Source organism: Pogoniulus pusillus, chromosome 3, assembly GCF_015220805.1.
Source record: "Pogoniulus pusillus isolate bPogPus1 chromosome 3, bPogPus1.pri, whole genome shotgun sequence".
NCBI lineage: Eukaryota > Metazoa > Chordata > Aves > Piciformes > Lybiidae > Pogoniulus > Pogoniulus pusillus.
The window spans coordinates 36965524-36984344 of NC_087266.1; positions in this window are offsets into that span (position 1 = coordinate 36965524).

The window sequence follows — 18821 nt, forward strand, 5'->3', positions numbered from 1 at the left end:
CTCTTCCGTCTCCTTCGTTAAACCTGAGGGAAAAGACTTACTGAAGATGCAACATTTTCAAGCGTTCTAATTTTCCCAAGGTCATCTTTGGAGATTGAAAGAATTAAAGTATAGAGAGTAACATGCTGCTTGATTACACTTTTAACATCTCATCAGTGTTCTTTAGCTACTTACATTTTTCTCCTTTAAGTTATAGCCAGCTTCTATTGGTTTACTTTCTGTACTTTTAGGTTATGTTTCATTACATTGAGACAGGAAAATGAAAGGTGAATTAAAAAACATGATCTCCTGTCCCTCCCTTGACGTGTCTGTTCATATAGTCATACAAAATGGGACAGAGAGATACAGCTGGTCTAGGAAATGTTGTTAACAGTGGTTTTCTTTTTCCTCTCCATGCTTGTAATCCCATGGTTTTTCACAGACAAGGGTGATGAATTACTATCAACACAAGACAGCATTTTGATGTGTCCTATTGTACATGAAAAACTGGACTGAGACCACCTGAACTCATTTCTCTTGAGATTTTGAACAAGAATAAAAAATGGTTTTGTTTTGGACATGATAGTCCTCAGAAATGAGAATGTCAGTATGTCGAGGACAACACATCAATCTCATTTTCTACCTGCATTCCCAATCTTATTCTTTCCCTATTAAAATTGTTGCAAAATATGTGATAAAACATCAGCCTTATTCTACCACTGAGCTGCAGTTCTTTTTAGGAAATCTTTGTCTTTTTGAAATAAGCTTTAACTGCAAAATCTCCAGGTGTAAACAGAGAAATAATAATTTTTTAATTCTGAAGTCATGCTGGAAATTTATTTAGTTAGAAGAGAGATGTACAATGAGATAAGATGTAGTAAAATCGCTTGATGCCATCAAATAAGGTTATGTTTGTATTGCTTTTGCTAAAAAATTAATTTCATATTTTAGGGTCAGATGATTCCCTCGTTGTTTTCTCTTTAAGAGGAAAAAAAAAGTTTAAAAATACAATGTTTATTTAAAGTATCTTATGAGCACAAATTTGGGAAGCTGCGGCTACATGCAGATGTGCTAGTTTGAGCCTAGATGGGATGTTTTGGTGAGAAGAATTAGATTATAGGATGTGAAAAGGGAACAATGGTGATGTCTACTGCACTCATAGACTTGTTGAGTTGTATGAGAACAAGAAAACAAACATAGATAACAGAGTCTCTCTCTGGCTTTTGGGGCTACGTGAACTTCTGGCTCCACAACTTGCTGCCTGACTAATCCTTCTGCTTCCTAACCCCCCTGGCCAACTCTTGAAACTCACCTTGAACATAAGGCAAAGTCTGGAGTAAGGTAGAGGGGTGGGAAGAAGGTGGAAGGGTGGTTGGGAGCCCCTCCTGGGGACTCTGGTTTCTGGGGGGGCTGTTGTGTTTCTGTGTTACTTTTTAACTTGTCTCTTTAAGTCTATAGCTGCATAGATTGTAAATACCTGCTTGGATATTGTATTAAGCTGTAAATATAGCTTCATTCATTCAATTTCCAGAGCCTCTGAGTCTAGTCTGGGTGATTTCCAAGTGTGGGGGGATGGGTAACACCCAAACCATCGCAGCTGACTTACATGTTCTTGTATGCTAACTTTACTCCATAATCTATTTTAAATGGTACAAAGAAAGGCTACATTTCATTATTATTTTCTTGTGTCGTAACTAGATATTAAGGTATCAAAGAATATTGTAATTAACTTCTGTAAAACATTGATAAAAGTAACAATATTCACATTTGCAAAATAGAAGCTAAAGACAGATCAGGTCACTGTTGTGGAGGGGTTTCTCTATTCCTTCCCTATTAGGGGGAGGTGAGAAATTAATTTGAGGCAGTATTAATTTTTTATTAAATTATTTATTAAAATGAATATTTACAAATTTGTACCACCCCCAACCACTATGTAATCAAGTTCGTTGTGCAAAGTTATGAAAACAGTTGGGATATATTTACAGGAATTGGATTATTAAATGGAAATATCAAATTATCAACAACTATAGACAGAGAGAAGGATTCCCTTAGGCTTAATGCCTCTTAACAACTATACTGTTTGCCCAGCAAGGGCTGAAACTGCGTCTGCTCTTCAGGCAGAGGTAACTAATTTTACAAAGGAATTAAAGCTTGCTTAAATGTGTTGCTCTTAAGTGTTAATCATTAGTCATCCTCCCAGGACTGTGTCACAGTGTGTGCCCAGTATTCGGGTCTTGGTGAAGCTGGAATCTGTCCCGGCTTGCAGGTGAATGATAAGGTGTTCCCAGTCTCTGGGGTAAACAGGATTTCTCTGACCTTCTCTCCTGGTGTGAAGTGGTCTCTGCCTTGGTGCTGCTGGTTCTGGATGCCGTGTGTGTTCAGGGATGATCAGCTGGCAGGATTTCCAGATGCAGGAGGAGGATTTATCCGTGCAGCTTCTAGCACGGTCGTCTGTACAGCTAGCAGGCTGTGTTTGTAGGTTAGCAGACAGTCTGAAAGGTCTGCTGAGCCTGAATCTTTCCAGGCTTACAGGGCAGCTGGCAAGCAGGGTCTGCATGGCTGCAGGGAGACTTGAGCTCCATAAATGCAAGACAGCAAGCCAGTATGTACGGCTGCTCTAGGCTTAGGCAGAGGGCTCTCGGCTACCCATATATGTATGAAGTGCAGGCATGCATGCGCTCTGCTTCTCAAAGGGTTTGCAGACAGCTTAACTGTGCCTTGAGATCAATTGCAAGAGGTCTGAGCCTCAGTAATGTTTGCAAATGAGTGAGTAAGGGCCTGACTCTGTGTCTAGGCCATGTAAGCAAGTCAGGGCAACAAGATGCTGCTATGTGGATCAGAGAGCTGAGTCTGAACAACTAAGTCTGAACTTCTGAACACGTGGTGCTCCTTTGCACTCCTCTTTATAGACTCTGATCTGAGATTTGTGGCTCATTTGACCATCTAAAGTGACCAATCAGGTAGGCAGTAAGCCAAACCTTACCTTAATAGGCAGAAGCTGTTTGCCTGGACCCTTCCAATAGGGGATTACCTGGGCGGACCCCAGGGGTACACAGACTGGGAGTGTGTTTGTTACACAACCTGTTTACTGCCATAGGTCCCTGGCACAAAAACATATCCAGGCATGTAGAGGCATAGAGAGGCCTCAGTTTTGGGGCTGATGCCCCTCCACTACAGTCACTTTTATCTTTTCAATCCACTGAGGAAATATTGACCTTCACTGAAGTGAATAACTCAGTTTGTTATGGAATAAGTATTAACTTCAAATATTGACTTCCTGGGGAAACACTACTTCTTATTCACTGATATACAAAGTAGACATGCAGTACACAGGCATCTGAGCTTGACTGCATCTATCATAAAGATCAACCCAAGACCTTTGTGGGAGAGCCTAACACAACAAGAAATTATTGTAGAAAACATGGCACACATGAACATTGTGTCATGAATCCCACTTCTGGCAAACAATTCTTTATATTAAGCTGAAGGCATATCCTGAAGGAATATTGCAACACTCTTCTGACCAAAAGCAAACTGGAAGCTACTGATGAATCATAAGTATTGAACAAGACGAACAACAATTCCAACTCACAAGATGAGGAATAATTGGATAATGGACAACTGGTGACATGGACAATGGCACTGAGTGCACCCTCAGCAAATATACTGATGACACCAAGCTCTGTGGTGCAGCAGATGTGCTGGAGGGCAGGGATCCAGAGGGATATGGATAGGCTGGAAAGGTGGGCACAAGACAACCTCATCAGGTTCAATAAGACCAAGTGCAAGGTCCTGCACCAGAGTTGAGGCAATCTCAAGCACAAATCCAGGCTGGGCAATGACTGGCTGAAGAGCATAGAATCATAGAATCATAGAATCATAGAATCAACCAGGTTGGAAGAGACCTCCAAGATCATCGAGTCCAACCTATCACCCAGCCCTAGCCAGTCAACTAGACCATGGCACTGAGTGCCTCATCCAGTCTTTTCTTGAAGACCCCCAGGGACGGTGCCTCCACCACCTCCCTGGGCAGCCCATTCCAATGGGAAATCACTCTCTCTGTGAAAAACTTCTTCCTAACATCCAGCCTATACCTACCCTGGCACAACTTGAGACTGTGTCCCCTTGTTCTATTGCTGGTTACCTGGGAGAAGAGGCCAACCCCCACCTGGCTACAATGTCCCTTCAGGTAGTTGTAGACAGTAATAAGATCACCCCTGAGCCTCCTCTTCTCCAGGCTAAACAGGCCCAGTTCCCTCAACCTCTCCTCATAGGATTTGTGTTCCAGGCCCCTCACCAGCTTCGTTGCCCTTCTCTGGACATGTTCCAGTACCTCAACATCTTTCTTGAATTGAGGGGCCCAGAACTGGACACAGTACTCAAGGTGTGGCCTGACCAGTGCTGAGTACAGGGGAAGAATAACCTCCCTTGTCCTACTGGCCACACTGTTCCTGATGCAGGCCAGGATGCCATTGGCTCTCTTGGCCACCTGGGCACACTGCTGGCTCATCTTCAGCTTACTATCTATCAGTACCCCCAGGTCCCTTTCCTCCTGGCTGCTCTCCAGCAGACCTGAGGAGAGGGACTTGGGGGTGCTGGTGGACGAGAAGCTCAACATGAGCCAGCAGTGTACACTTGCAACCCAAAGAGCCAACCAGATCCTGGGCTTCATTAGGAGAAGTGTGGCCAGCAGGTGGAGGGAGGTGATTCTCCCTCCTCTACTTTGCTCTGTTGAGACTTCACCTGGAGTACTGCATCCAGTTCTGGAGCCCCTGTTACAAGAGGGATGTGGACATGTTGAAGTGTGTCCAGAGGAGGGCTACAAGAATGATCAGAGGGCTGGAGCACTTCTCCTCTGAGGACAGACCAAAAGAATCGAGGCTGTTCAGTCTGCAGAAGGCTCTGAGGCCTTCTTGTGGCCTTCCAGTATCTGAAAGTGGCCTACAAAAAAGATGGGAAGAGACTTTTCAGGATATCATGGAGTGACAGGACTAGGGGGAATGAGCAAAGCTGGAGGTGGGGAGATTCAGAGTGGCCGTGAGGAGGAAGTTTTTCAGCATGAGATTGATGAGAGCCTGGACTGGGTTGCCCAGGGAGGTGGTTGAGGTCCCATCCCTGGAGGTGTTTAAGGCCAGGCTGGATGAGGCTGTGGGCAGCCTGATCTAGGGTAGGTTGTCCCTGGGCATGGCAGGGGTGCTGGAATAGATGATCCTTGTGGTCCCTTCCAGCCCTGACTGATTCTGTGATTCTATGATTCTCTTTTGCAGCACAAGAGGTTCCACCTCAACACAAGGGGGAACTTCTTTACTGTAAGGGTCACAGAGCACTGGAGCAGGCTTCCCTGAGAGGTCATGGGGTCTCCTTCTCTGGAGACTTTCAAGGTCTTTGTGGATGTGTTCCTCTGTGATCTGTGTTAGATAGTATTGTCCTGCTCTGGCAGGCGTGTTGGACTCGATGATCTCCTTTGGTCACTTTCAACCCCTGATATCCTATGATCCTGTGATAATTCTAACTCAAATAATCTAGATACAGTTGATATAAACATACTGATAGAAGCAGACCATTGCAAAACAAAAAGATCTTAATTATTAAAAAAAATATTTCAAAGTATTAATTCCAGGTAATGAAGAGAAAAAAAATATCCTTTTGTATTTAAAGTGACAGCTCTACCAATTCAACATCTAAAGTTGATGCAAAGAAAATTCAAGCAAAGAAATTGAGCTTTATTCTGTTTGTGTGTTTTCTATAACTGCTAGAATGAATGGTCTGTTTCCTCTCCCTGCCTAAATAAATACATTCATAACAAAACTTGCTACACTTCAGATGCACAGCTTACCAAGTAACCAAAGATAACTGTAGTAAAAGAGATTTGTTTTGTTAGTAGGATTATTAGTCAATAAAGACTATTAAGAACTCAATCACCTATGATCCTGTAAGGATTGTTAGCTGCTAAACTGACATTTCAGTGCAAGCTAAAAGTATTTGCATCAACTGAATATATACTGAAAATCCCTTCACATCTACATCCCACAGGAGCTGTTTCTTTACACAAACTTGCTGTTCCACTTCAGGCTCTTTGAGATACATAGATTTGTGTTTTTGCATGTACCCAGATTTTTAATTAAAAAATAGATTTATTAAACCTTGACAAACAGTCCAATATTATCATTAAGAATTCCTCTGCAGATAAATGCTAGAGGTTTATTCCTAGAGCTGCTTGAATGCACACAGCATGCTTGTTATTGTAAATCTCCTCCATGTCTACAGTTCTGTGTTCTGCCTTTGTCTCAGACTGTGGTAATCAGTTAACCGGATGCCCTTGGACCCAAAATCTACACGTTTGCCTGCTCGTTGAAATAGACATTTTCCTCGGCGGTCTCTTGTAGATGAGTGAAACAGTCAGAGTGTGTCCACAGTAAAGTTACTCTGTTTTCTGAGAAGATTTAAGTCTGCTCTTAGCAAGTTGCTCTCACATGCTCCTGAGATGCCACCAGAGTTTGAAACGTTCAGCAGCTGGCAGATGTTCAGAAGCTTCTTGACTGGGACAGAATTTCAGCTCTTGTTTACAGAAATGAAAGCAAATTACTAGTCATAGAATCATAGAATCAACCAGGTTGGAACAGAACTCAAAGATCAGCCAGTCCAAACTAGCACCCAGCTCTGGCCAATCAACTAGACCATGGCACTAAGTGCCTCAGCCAGTTTTTTCTTGAACTCCTCTAGGGTCTACAACTCCACTGCCTCTCCAGGCAGCCCATTCCAATGCCAATCACTCTCTCTGACAACAACTTCCTGCTAACATCCAGCCTAGACCTCCCCTGCCACAACTTGAGACTGTGTCCCCTTGTTCTGTTGCTGGTGGCCTGGCAGAAGAGATCAACCCCCACCTAGCTACAATCTCCCTTCAGGTAGTTGTAAACAGCAATGAGGTCACCCCTGATCCTCTTCTTCTCCAGGCTAAACACCCCCAGTTCCCTCAGCCTCTCCTCATAGGGTTTGTGTTCCAGGCCCCTCACCAGCTTTGTCACCCTTCTCTGGACACATTCCAGCATCTCCACATCTCTCTTGAATTGAAGAGCCCAGAACTGGACACAGGACTCAAGGAGTGGCCTGACCAATGTTAAGCACAGGAGTTTTCTTGCTGTGAAAACTAGATATAAATATGAACAACATATGAAAACATTCCTCTGTATGGAAACATAGAATCATAGAATCAGTCAGGGTTGGAAGGGACCACAAGGATCAGCTAGTTCCAACACTCCTGCCATGCCCAGGGACACCCTACCCTAGATCAGGCTGCACACAGCCTCATCCAGCCTGGCCTTAAACACTTCCAGGGATGGGACCTCAACCAACTCCCTGGGCAATCCATTCCAGCCTCTCACTGCTCTCATGCTGAAGAACTTCTTTCTCACATCCAGCCTGAACCTAGCTGTCATCAGCGTCACTCCATTCCCCCTAGTCCTGTCACTCCCTAATATCCTGAAAAGTCCCTCCTCAGCATTTTTGTAGGCCACTCTCAGATACTGGAAAGCCACAAGAAGGTCACCTCAGAGCCTCCTCTTCTCCAGACTGAACAGCCTCAACTCTTTCAGTCCGTCCTCATAGGAGAAGTGTTCCAGCCCTCTGATCATCCTCCTGGCCCTTCGCTGGACACACTCCAGAATCTCCACATCCTTCTTGTAATAGGGGCTTCAAAACTGGATGCAGTACTCCAGGTGGGGTCTCAGCAGAACATAGTCAAGGGGGAGAATCACCTCCCTTGACCTGCTGGCCACGCTCCTCTGAGTCATTTATTGTCAGAGTAGAACTGCTTGAATGAAATAGAACCTAAATTAGGTGAAACAATGTGTTTCTTTAAATTATATTTAAATTTTCCATTGAGAACACAAATAATCAAGTTATCTGATTCCCAAGTAGATTATTTGTTTGATCAAACTACGAGATACATAAGAATATACAGAGTAAAATTACAGACAGGCAAACATCTTCACAGCTCACTGAGTTCACATTTTGCCTTTCATATTCAATTTATCATATAAACTTAGATGTGCAGAATTATTGTCTTTCTTCTTTCAAAATGTACTAAACATTCAAGAGTTTTACACAACTCTGACAGTCATGGTTTTGTGTCGTCTGTCACATACCATAGAGTAAATTACAGCACAGAGAAAGCTCAGTAAATAATTATAATAATTACTGTGACCACAACAGATTTCTCTAGGTCTCATTCAGCCTGCAGCATGGAAAGTTCTTTCCATTCTATGTTTAATATTCTACATTGTCATTCTGAACATCTAAGGTCACACTAGAATCTTCTTAGAGTCATTATGTTTTCTACAGAAACAAAGTCATAGCATTTCTTGCCCTTCTTTTTGCAAGATAACCTTCCTAATATAGGCTCAAAATTCAGTAGCCTTTATTCAGATGAGATCATCTAACTACATCAAGGGAGACTGTAGCCAGGTGGGGGCTGGTCTTTTCTGCCAGGCAACCAGCAACAGAACAAGGGGACACAGTCTCAAGTTGTGGTGGGGGAGGTTTAGGCTGGATGTTAGGCGGAAGTTGTTGCCAGAGAGAGTGATTGGCATTGGAATGGGCTGCCCAGGGAGGTGGTGGAGGCACAGTCCCTGCAGGTGTTCAAGAAAAAAAAAAAAAAAGCTGAGGCACTTAGTGCCATGGTCTAGTTGACTGGATAGCATTGGGTGCTAATTTGGACTGGATGATCTTGGAGGTCTCTTCCAACCTGGCTGGTTCTATGATTCTATGATTCTATTCTATGATTCTTCAGCATGAGAGTGTGAGAGGCTGGAATGGGTTGCCCAGGGAGGTGGTTGAGGCCCCATCCCTGGAGGTGTTTAAGGCCAGGCTGGATGAGGCTGTGGGCAGCCTGATCTAGGGTAGGGTGTCCCTGGGCATGGCAGGGGGATTGAAACTACATGATCCTTATGGTCCCTTCCAACCCTGACTGATTTTATTATTTTATGAAAGGACATAATAAGGTCTCTCCAGAACATTTTCTTCTTCACACTGAAGAACTTCAATCCTCTCAGTCATTCTTCACAGTTTAAAAATCTACTTAATTAAGAGTAAATAAAAAAATGTTACTTTAACAAGGTAAGCTCCTTTAAGATTACTTAAAGAGCTGTTATCTTAACACTGGAGGAATGTCTTAGTTTAGATTTATTCCAGTTTAAGTGAATGGAAAATTATTATGAATTATAATAAAATTAAGATCTATTTGCCTTTTGAGGCCCAAATTCTTACTAAGATCTTTATATATTATGTGACCTGCCAAATATTAGCAGTGCATTATGAACTACAATAATCATTTTTCATTATAAAATGATATATTTTAAGGGTATGTTTTAAGAGTTAAGTCATCAGCCTATTTCAACAACTGACTCTATTTTTTTACTTCTCTGTTTATTGCAAAAAGTAAATTGATATCAGCATCAGTAAACTGACACTGAGATAGGGTTATCAATGATTTCCTTAACATTTAAAGCTATATATTTTGCCGTAAGAGAAATAATCAAGGCCAACACTGAAAATGCTAATTTTGATTTTTGATTTAAAATCTGTATTACTTTAGTTGGTCTCACTTGATACAGTCTCGTGATTATTCTTCAAGTATTTGAAATGTTTGAAAGGGGGAAGAATATAACAGCAACATCAACATCACAACAAACAAACACACAAAAAAAGCAAATAAATCAAAGCTAACCAAGCAAGAAAAGTTTAACTCTACCAGAACTAAGAATTCCATGAGAAGTTGTCATGGAGGCAGGGAATTAATGTGTGGAATTATAAAAATAGAATTATTTAATTTTTCTGAAAATCCCACCCCCAAACTGTATACAAAAATTAGTTTAGGTTTATTTACAGGTTCTAATTCGATTAGGAATTCTTCAAAGGATGTTATGGACAAATGTAGAGATTTAGGAAGTTAGAAAATGGAAAATGCTAAGCTAGAAACACAGCTTTACTCCACTATAAGTCAGGCTGAGCAGAGAACTAAGGCAACAGCAGGCTTTACTCATGGAAGTGAGATAGGTATTTGGTGATGATCCCTTGCTGGATTTCTCTGTGGCTCAGCTGCACTCTGATGCTGCAAGCAATATCCAATCATCTGGATCCATGCAGCAGAAGTCCAAGGCAAGATGAAAAGCTGCCAAACACATAAATGTCTCGAGACATGGCTTCCACAAGACACAGATTTGTGGAAGCAGCACTGCCTTATCAGTGGCAGGGGAAAGACAAACTGCTAGGGTCTCCCCAGTCCAGAGTGGCAGCCAGGAAATCAGCTGAGACACAGTCTGAGAGTAGTCAGGTCTGGGCGCTACCGGCAGCTCTCTGAAACGGACCCCAGACTTGACAAGCTTGCAAATTCGCATGGAATGGTGCAAAAGTGGGGAGAACCAAAAGCAGGGGTAGTCCAAAATGGGAACTCCGTCATGGCAGGAGCTCTATCAAGATGGGGACCTATTCTGTCAGGAGCTCTGTCAATGCAGGAATGCTTTCAAGATGGGAGCCTCATACATTTTCCCCTTGCTTTATTGATGCTTTTCTAGACAAAATGTCCACTTGTCATTTTATACTGGGTGCAAAAAAAACAGCCAACCACCAGCCTGATTCCCAGGGCAGGCTTCCACACAGATCAGTACACATGTGGAAAAGGCACCTTTTGCTGTTCCCCCCCTCAACCCACTGCGGCAGGGGGAAGCAGTTTTTGTGCCTTTTTCTCCCCATTCAAACTTGCAAGGCGGGGGGAAAGGGCAGGAATTTGGAGCGCCCTACCACAGAAGTGAGACAAATGTAAAGAAAAGAAGAAATTAAGGCAATTTGTAGCACAGGAAATGATAAAAGGTCAGTTTTGGCATTTTTTTATGACAGAAGAAATTGAAGATATATCTACAGATTCAGTACAATTAAACATATTGAGAAAATATGAAGAAATATCTAGCATGGGCAAAAAGAAGCAATGAATGGCTGGTTTAAAAAAGCACACAAATGTGAGGTTAGTGTCTGACACAAATCTTGTTACTTCCATTTTCTTTGTTCTGTTCTGAACCATTTAACATCTCTTTAGTGTTCCTTTCTTAATCCAGTAAAGTTAGTTCTTCACAGTTTATGAGTCATGGCCATAATCCATATATTTCTTGCTAAGGAAGTAAAAACACTATCTGTCAACAAACTATATAACCTCACTAACAACTGCATTTGGAGGTTAGTTATGATTGCTCACTTAAGGTCTGCACATCATCTTGTAATCATGTATTTACCAAGATTAACACTGATCTAAATTATCCCACATACTTTGCAATTCATATAAGAAAGGGTCAAAGGTTTTAAGCGTCACTGCTGATCTCTTTCTTTTAATATGGATTTGCTCTATAATTTAATTAGAAAAATCATCAAGAGCATCTCTACAATGATTATGTTGTTGTTTTCCATTCATTGTTAACATTTCAATTTTAATCCGTATCTGTAGTCTTACTTAAAACCAGAAGTAAGCTACATAATCAGAAGAACTGGGAACATCTTCAAGGCCACACTGAAGGTAACCAGAGTTATATTGCTAGTGAAAGAGAGAGACAGTGTGCAGTTGTGGTGAGGGATTTGGTTTAGCCAAGGACTTGTCGGTGTGAAATTAATGATTGGACTCAATGATCTTGAAGGTCTTTTCCAATCTAAGAAATTCTGTGATTCTGTGATTCTGTAGTATCAAAGATTGTACCTTTATATTACTTATTAATCCTTAGGTCCATGTTCCATGCATACTTCATCTGGGTTTCTCAAGTTGTATACTCAGGTACAACCAAAAGAGTGGTGTGATGGTTTGGGTGTTATCTGCCCCCCCCCCCCCCCCCCCCCCCCCACTTTAGAAATCACCCAGACTAGACTCAGTCGAAGTCGACTCTGGAAATATGAATGAAGCTATTTATTTACAGCTAGCACAATATACAAGCAAATATTTACACTATATACAGAAATATACAAGGTAAAAGGTAATACAAAAACACAGCTCCCCTCCCAGAAAACTGAGTCCCCAGGAGGGGCTCTCAACCACCCCTTCACCTTCCCCCTACTCCTCTCAACCTTACCTCAGTCCCAAGGAAGAATAGAGGTTTGGCTAAGAGATTAAGAAGCAAAGTGAGTTAGCCCAAAATGGAAGGTGAGGTTAGAGAGATGCAGCTGAGCCAGCAGCCCCAGTGAGAGTGATAGCGATGGCGAGAGTGTTATCAAATGTTTCCGTTTCTTGTTCCTATACTTCTCAGCAAGGCTGTGAGCAAAGTGGACATCACCATTGTTTCCTTTCACAGCCTGTAATCTAGTTCTTCTCACCAAAACATTCTGGCCTGCTTCAAACTAGCACGAGTGGTCACTAGGAACAGCTCTTAAAAAGCACTATGGGTGTAACTGCAGAGGGGTGGCTCCCTTGGTCCCAGACAGTGTTTCAGCTGTATTTTAAAGTTTTTCACTTGTATTCCCTCTGCAACATGTCTATGAAGATAATGGCTACCCTGAAAGTCACACTGAAGAATATTATTTCTAAAGATACGACCTGGGAAAAAATCAATCAAGAAACCATAAAAAAAAAAATCATAATTACATCTTTAGACCACAGGTGCAACTTCTGGGTGCAGAAGTGATCCAGGGACATATGATCAATAGTGCATCTGAAAAGAGTTTGGAGAAATAGATAGGTCTCAGTAGTGTGAGAGTAATCCAGTTTCTTCTCCTAGGCTTTATGGGCAAGGATCTGTCCTGCAATCACTTTTGCTTGGCTTCGGTACTGCAGCTAATTACTTCACCCAAAATACATCTGCTATTGGTGAAACACAGTGATCAAATCATGCAGTTAGCTCATCTTTGTGATACCTGAAGAGGCTGGTATATTTTTTCTTGATTTTCTTTTCATCTACACCCAGCCATCTTTCTTCTACACAGTGACACTGGACACTTGCAGTAATACCACACATGTTAAGAGGAGCCAATAGGATTCTAGGACTCAAGGACTGTGATAGCTTGAACCTAGTGTTGTGGAGGGCCTGTAGGCCTGAAAAAAGGCTTATTTATGCCTATACATGCCTGGACATGTTTTTCTGCCAGGACCCCTGGTTGTAAACAAGTTGTGTAAGCTCACACACACCCAGCTCATGTCTCCCTGGGGCAAATCCATGTGATCCCCATATTTGAGAGAGTCCAGGCAAGTAGCTTCTGCCTATTATGGTAAGGTTTGGCTAACTGTCAACCTGATTGGTCATTCTAGTGGCCCACAGTCAATAAATGGGGGTGCACAGGAAAACAACATGCTCTCTGACCCTACCCATGCTCTCTGGCCCAGCTCAGCTCTCTGACCCTATCCGCAGCTCAGCTCGGACCCACACTGCAGCGCCCTGCTGCTCTGACTCACTTGCATGATTCTGACCTTTACCTGCAGTGCTCAGCCGCTCAGAACCCGTACGCTCGGATGCCATCGCATAGCTCCGATGCTCAGAGGCTCACACCTCATGCTTTGATTTATTATCATCTTGCCTGCCTGTGTATTTTTCACACAGAGCTCATTTAAGCCTGCACATAATATATATATATAAGGAGCCTATAGCCTCCTAAGCCAGCTGTGCACACCTGCAAGCGGTATTGCTATCAGGACCAGATCCTACATTGGTTTACCTACGGAGCTCAGACTCCCAGCAGCCACGCACACATTGCATGCCACTGCTTATTGCCTGGTAAAAGCCATTGCCACTGAGATAACCAGGAAGCAGACTTTGGATTGTCTGCACCCACACACCCGGCCTGCTAGCTGTGAAGAACCATGCCAGAGACAGCACAGATATTCTTCTTCTGCTCCTGAAATCCTGCCAAGCTGATATCCCTGGACACAGCATCCAGAAGAAGACAGCATCACCAAAGGCAGAGATTGTCCCTCGACAGGAAAAAAGGATAGAGGAAAATCTATTTCCCCAGAAACTGGGAAGATTTATCATCTCCCCTCAAGCCGGGAAGATTCCAGCCTCAAAGAGTCCACAGGCAGATTCCCTGAAGTCTGGATATTAGGCACAGGCTGTGACGCAGCCCTGGAGGGTGATTAATAATTAATAACACTTGTGAGTAAAAGCTTTAATACCTCTGTAATATAAGTTGTCTCTGACGTAGAGCAGAAAGAGTTTCAGCCCACTCTGCTGGGCAAATAACATAAAGATCCCAAGCAGCATTAACCCGCAGGGAAAACTCCTCTCTCTGTTTATAGTTTGAATGTTTCCTAGTTAAATAACAAATTCCCCGTACATATTTTTATCCTAAATTGTTTTCATAACCGTGCACTGAACATTAATATTAATATACAGTGGCTGGGGGTGGCGAGAGTTCATAAATAATAATTTAATAAATAATATTTTTATATAAAATTTATATTGCCTCAAATTAATTTCTCACCACCGCCAAATAGGTGTAAGCATAGAAATCCCCCTCCGTGACACCTAGCTCGAATGTTTTGGTGAGAAGAGTTAGGTTATAGGCTGTGAGCAGGAAACAATGGTGATGCCTACTACACTCATAGGCTTGGTGAGATGTATAAGAACAAGAATACAGACATAGATAACAGATTCACTCTCTGGGCTTTGGGTTGCATGTTTCTCTCCAACCTGACTGACTAATCTGTCTGCTTCCTAACCCCCCTGGCCAACCCTCCAAACTCACCTTGAATGTAAGGCAAAGTCTGAGGTAAGGTAGTGGAGGGAGAAGAAGGTGCAAGGGTGGTTGGGAGCCCCTCCTGGGGACTCTGGTTTCTGGGAGGCCTCTTGTGTTTCTGTATTACCTTTTTGACTTATAAGTTTCTGCATCTATTGTAAATACCTGCTTATATATCGTGCTAAACTATAAATATAAAGATTCATTCAATTTCCAGATTGGCTGAGTCTAGTCTGGGTGATTCTCTTAAGTGTGAGGGGGCGGCTGACACCCAAACCATCACAATAAAATTCATGTCAAACCTACTCAAAATATGGATATATTTAATTAAATAAATCTATACTAACTTTACTGGTGCCTCTAAAGTACTGTCTATGTTCCTGGTACATAGCCATTGGTAATGCAAGCCACCAACAAGATGATAGACTTTTGTTAATGCCTACATTCAGAGTTAAAACAAATGAATAAAAGAAGCTAAACCTACAGAAGGATATATCCAGAAACCACGCAGCAGACCCAGTTGTTAAGCAACATCTCACAGATCTTCCTGATGGATTGAGCAAGCCCATGAGCCACTTGAGACTGGGAGAAAATCACTGCACTGAGAGCAGGATACAATGTTCAGCAAAGCACTTTGTGAATTTCACTTTGCAGTGAAATTTTCAGAACTCAATTGACAAAATAGCCATGAATTACTGAAATTTACACCTTTTTATCACTAGGGTGAAAATAACAGTGAATCTAGGCACAGGTAGGTCTCTTTATTTTGATGGTTTTCCTTTAAATCATGGCAAACTTCCTTATGCCTCATCTGAAGGCCTTATTATTTTCTATTACCACATGTTATCATGAAGTATTATTTTCATTTTTATCTGCAATATTCATGGTTGGTTTTTCCTGGAAGCTGAAAGCAGAATTTACACCATGGAATGCTCAGATTATCATGTTATTTAAAACTGGAAGTACAGTGCTGGATCCATAAAATATTGTAACTTGCAAAGCTTTTTCTTAGGCACAATGGTAAACCTGATTGATTACAGTTTATAATACCAATAATCCCTGCAATATCTTTCATTAGCACAGTTAACAACTAATTTGCTGGAATTTTAACTGCCCTTGGCTTTCCCTCAAGCTGTTCACAAACTGGTCATTAACTGCTGGTTACAACTGATTTCTCAGGGCCCTATTTAAAAGAAATTTTATTTCAATTCAGTACCCACAGAGCCTAATCTCGATTCTGTAAATAAAAAAATTATTCTATACCTTAGCAACAAACCTTTTATTCCTTATTCTCTTTTGTATACCCCTTCAGGGGCGTACAAAGATGTAACCTTTGTGGCTAAAGGCTAAAACAAAAGCCAACACTCTGCTGCTCCTTATTGTAAATTTTCAAGTGGTAGGGGAGCACAGAAGGAAGAACACTCTGTTAATACCTAGTGGAAAGGAAGGAGAGGGCTGCGAGGATGATTAAGGAACTGGAGGGCATGGCTTATGAGGAAAAGCTGAGTGACCTGGGACTTTTTAGTCTGGAGAAGGGAAGACTTAGAGGGGATTGGACAAATGTTTATACGCACTTGAGGGCTGGCCAGGAGTGGGGGGACAGGCTCTGCTCACTTGCTTCCTGTGATGGGATAAGGAGCAATGGGTGTAAATTGCAGCAAAAGAGATTCTGCCTTAACACAAGGGGGAACTACTTTACTGTAAGGTTCACAGAGCACTGGAACAGGCTTCCCAGAGGAGACCCTACGGTCTCCATCTTTGGAGACTTTCAAGGCCTGTCTGGATGTGTTCCTCTGTGATCTGTGTTAGATAGTATTGTCCTGCTCTGGCAAGGGGGGGTTAGTCTCGATGATCTCCTTGGGTCCCTTCCAACCTCTAACATCCTGTGATCCTGTGAGAAAATTAAATGCTCCAACAGCCTTGGCAATTTTTTGCATCTACTATTCATTAGTTTTGAAAATGATTTCTCCTAATATGATGTAAATAGAAATTTCTAATCATAACATTGCACAGGAATGATGGCCAACTAAACGAAGGGTGTTGTCAATAAGCCCTATAAAGGGGGGAGCTGGATTTGTTCAGTCTGAATCTACAAATATCTGAAGGGAGGTTTTAGAAAGATGGGAACTGGTCTCTTCTCAAAAGTTAGAGCTTAAAGAGTAAGAGGAAATGGCATCATGTTATGCCAGGAGAGGTCGAGGTTAAACATTAGGAAAAACTGCTATACCAGAAGAGTTATCAAAGACTGGAACAGGCTGCCTAAGGAAGTGGTTGAATTGCCGTCTCTAGGTGTACCTAAAAGCCATCTAGACATGGTGCTTAAAGATATGGTGTAGTAGTAGTAGTCCTCATAGAGTTAAATAATGGTTGGACTTGATGATCATAAAGGTCTTTTTCAACCATAATGATTCTGTGATTCTGTATGCAACAGAGTGAATATCTAACCTAAGACAACTGTGATGGTTTGGGTGTTACCCACCCCCCCACACTTAAGAAAATCACCCAGGCTAGACTCAGCCAATCTGGAAATTGAATTAATCTTTATATTTTCAGTTTGGCACAATATACAAGCAGATGTTTACAATATACATGGCTATATACAAGTTAAAAAGATAATACAGAAACACAACAGACCTCCCAGAAACCAGAGTCCCCAGGAGGGGCTCTGTTATCTATGTTTATATTCTTGTTCTTATACATCTCAGCAAGCCTATGAGTGAAGCAGACATAACCATTGTTTCCTTTTTACAGCCTATAAGCTAATTCTTCTCACCAAAATATCCCAGCTAGACTCAAACTAGCACAGACAACAACTATCTTTTGCAGGGTAAAGAGTTATGAACTTGAGTGGGAAAAAAAAGATAAGAGAATGTGTAGGACTTTTTTTTCTCTAAAATATTGCAAATGTGAGACATATCATAGAATCATGGAATCAACTATGTTGGAAGAGACCTCCAAGATCATCCAGTCCAACCTACCACCCAGCCCTATCGAGTCATCTAGACCATGACACTAAGTGCCTCAGCCAGACTTTTCTTGAACACCTCAGGGACAGTGAGTCCACCATAAATCAAGGGGGAAAAATCCATTTAAGAATCTTCTGTATGTTACAAGAATGTTGATTTCAGTATTTCCTGAATTCTTGGTAAGAATTTATAAACATTGGGAATAGCTACTAAATCTGCTAGCAGAACAGAGTAGAGAAAAATGGTAACCAGGTAGCATAAAAAGCAGCACAGAGGGATTCTCACTAAGAGCAAAGTAGGTCACCTCATGATAAGGTCAACTACTGCGCTTTCCTTATTACCCAGCAAGACCAGGCAATCCCAACTGTGAGCTATGTGTTACTGCAGAAGCAGAGGACAAAACAACCAACTTAGGAGCTGTTTTATTATAAGAGGAGCATGGAAAAGTTAGCAGTTAGAAGCTGTGTTATCCTCCTTGTGTACTTTCTTCTGTTTTCCTGTTTCATTCAAAGTAATATTTGAGGAATCAAGCAATTTATGTTTGTGAATGAGCTTTACAATAGAAAGAAGATTTTCTAGCATTTGTGTATCAAGATTTAAGCTTGTAAAAAAAAAAAATGAGATTAGCCTATTTGATCCCACATAAGACCTGACAAAAATCTGTGGTGAAAACACTGCTGGAGAGAAGTTACACCACATCACTATCTTCTTTGCAGCTCTCTATTAGATTGTCTCTCTCCTCCACATCTTTGTATATGTTTCCCCTCCAATTTATTGTCTCTCCAAAAGTGTTGAAATGTTATTTCCCTCCTTTACAATTTCTCATCCAAGTGCTAATTTTCCAAACAAATACCTTCAGGACTAATTCTGTGTACCTTTGTCTATATGTAGGATTCCCTGTGAGCAGACATAAAGCCACTCTATGGTCATTCTTCATCTTTTTTGCTTATTCTTTCTGTGAGACCTAAATGAATATACATACCAGGAAGCCCTGACTACATCTTTAAGGTTTAAGCAGAATTCTCTCCTGTATTCTTGGTCCCTTGTCTCTGTTTTGTGGATGTCTTTGTTTGGATCTTTATGCATTGCTCACACCATTTTAAAGTGATTATTGTGTATTTGTGTAGCTAGTGGCACAAGGGGACAATGGAGTCTCTTGGTAAATCCACAGGAAAA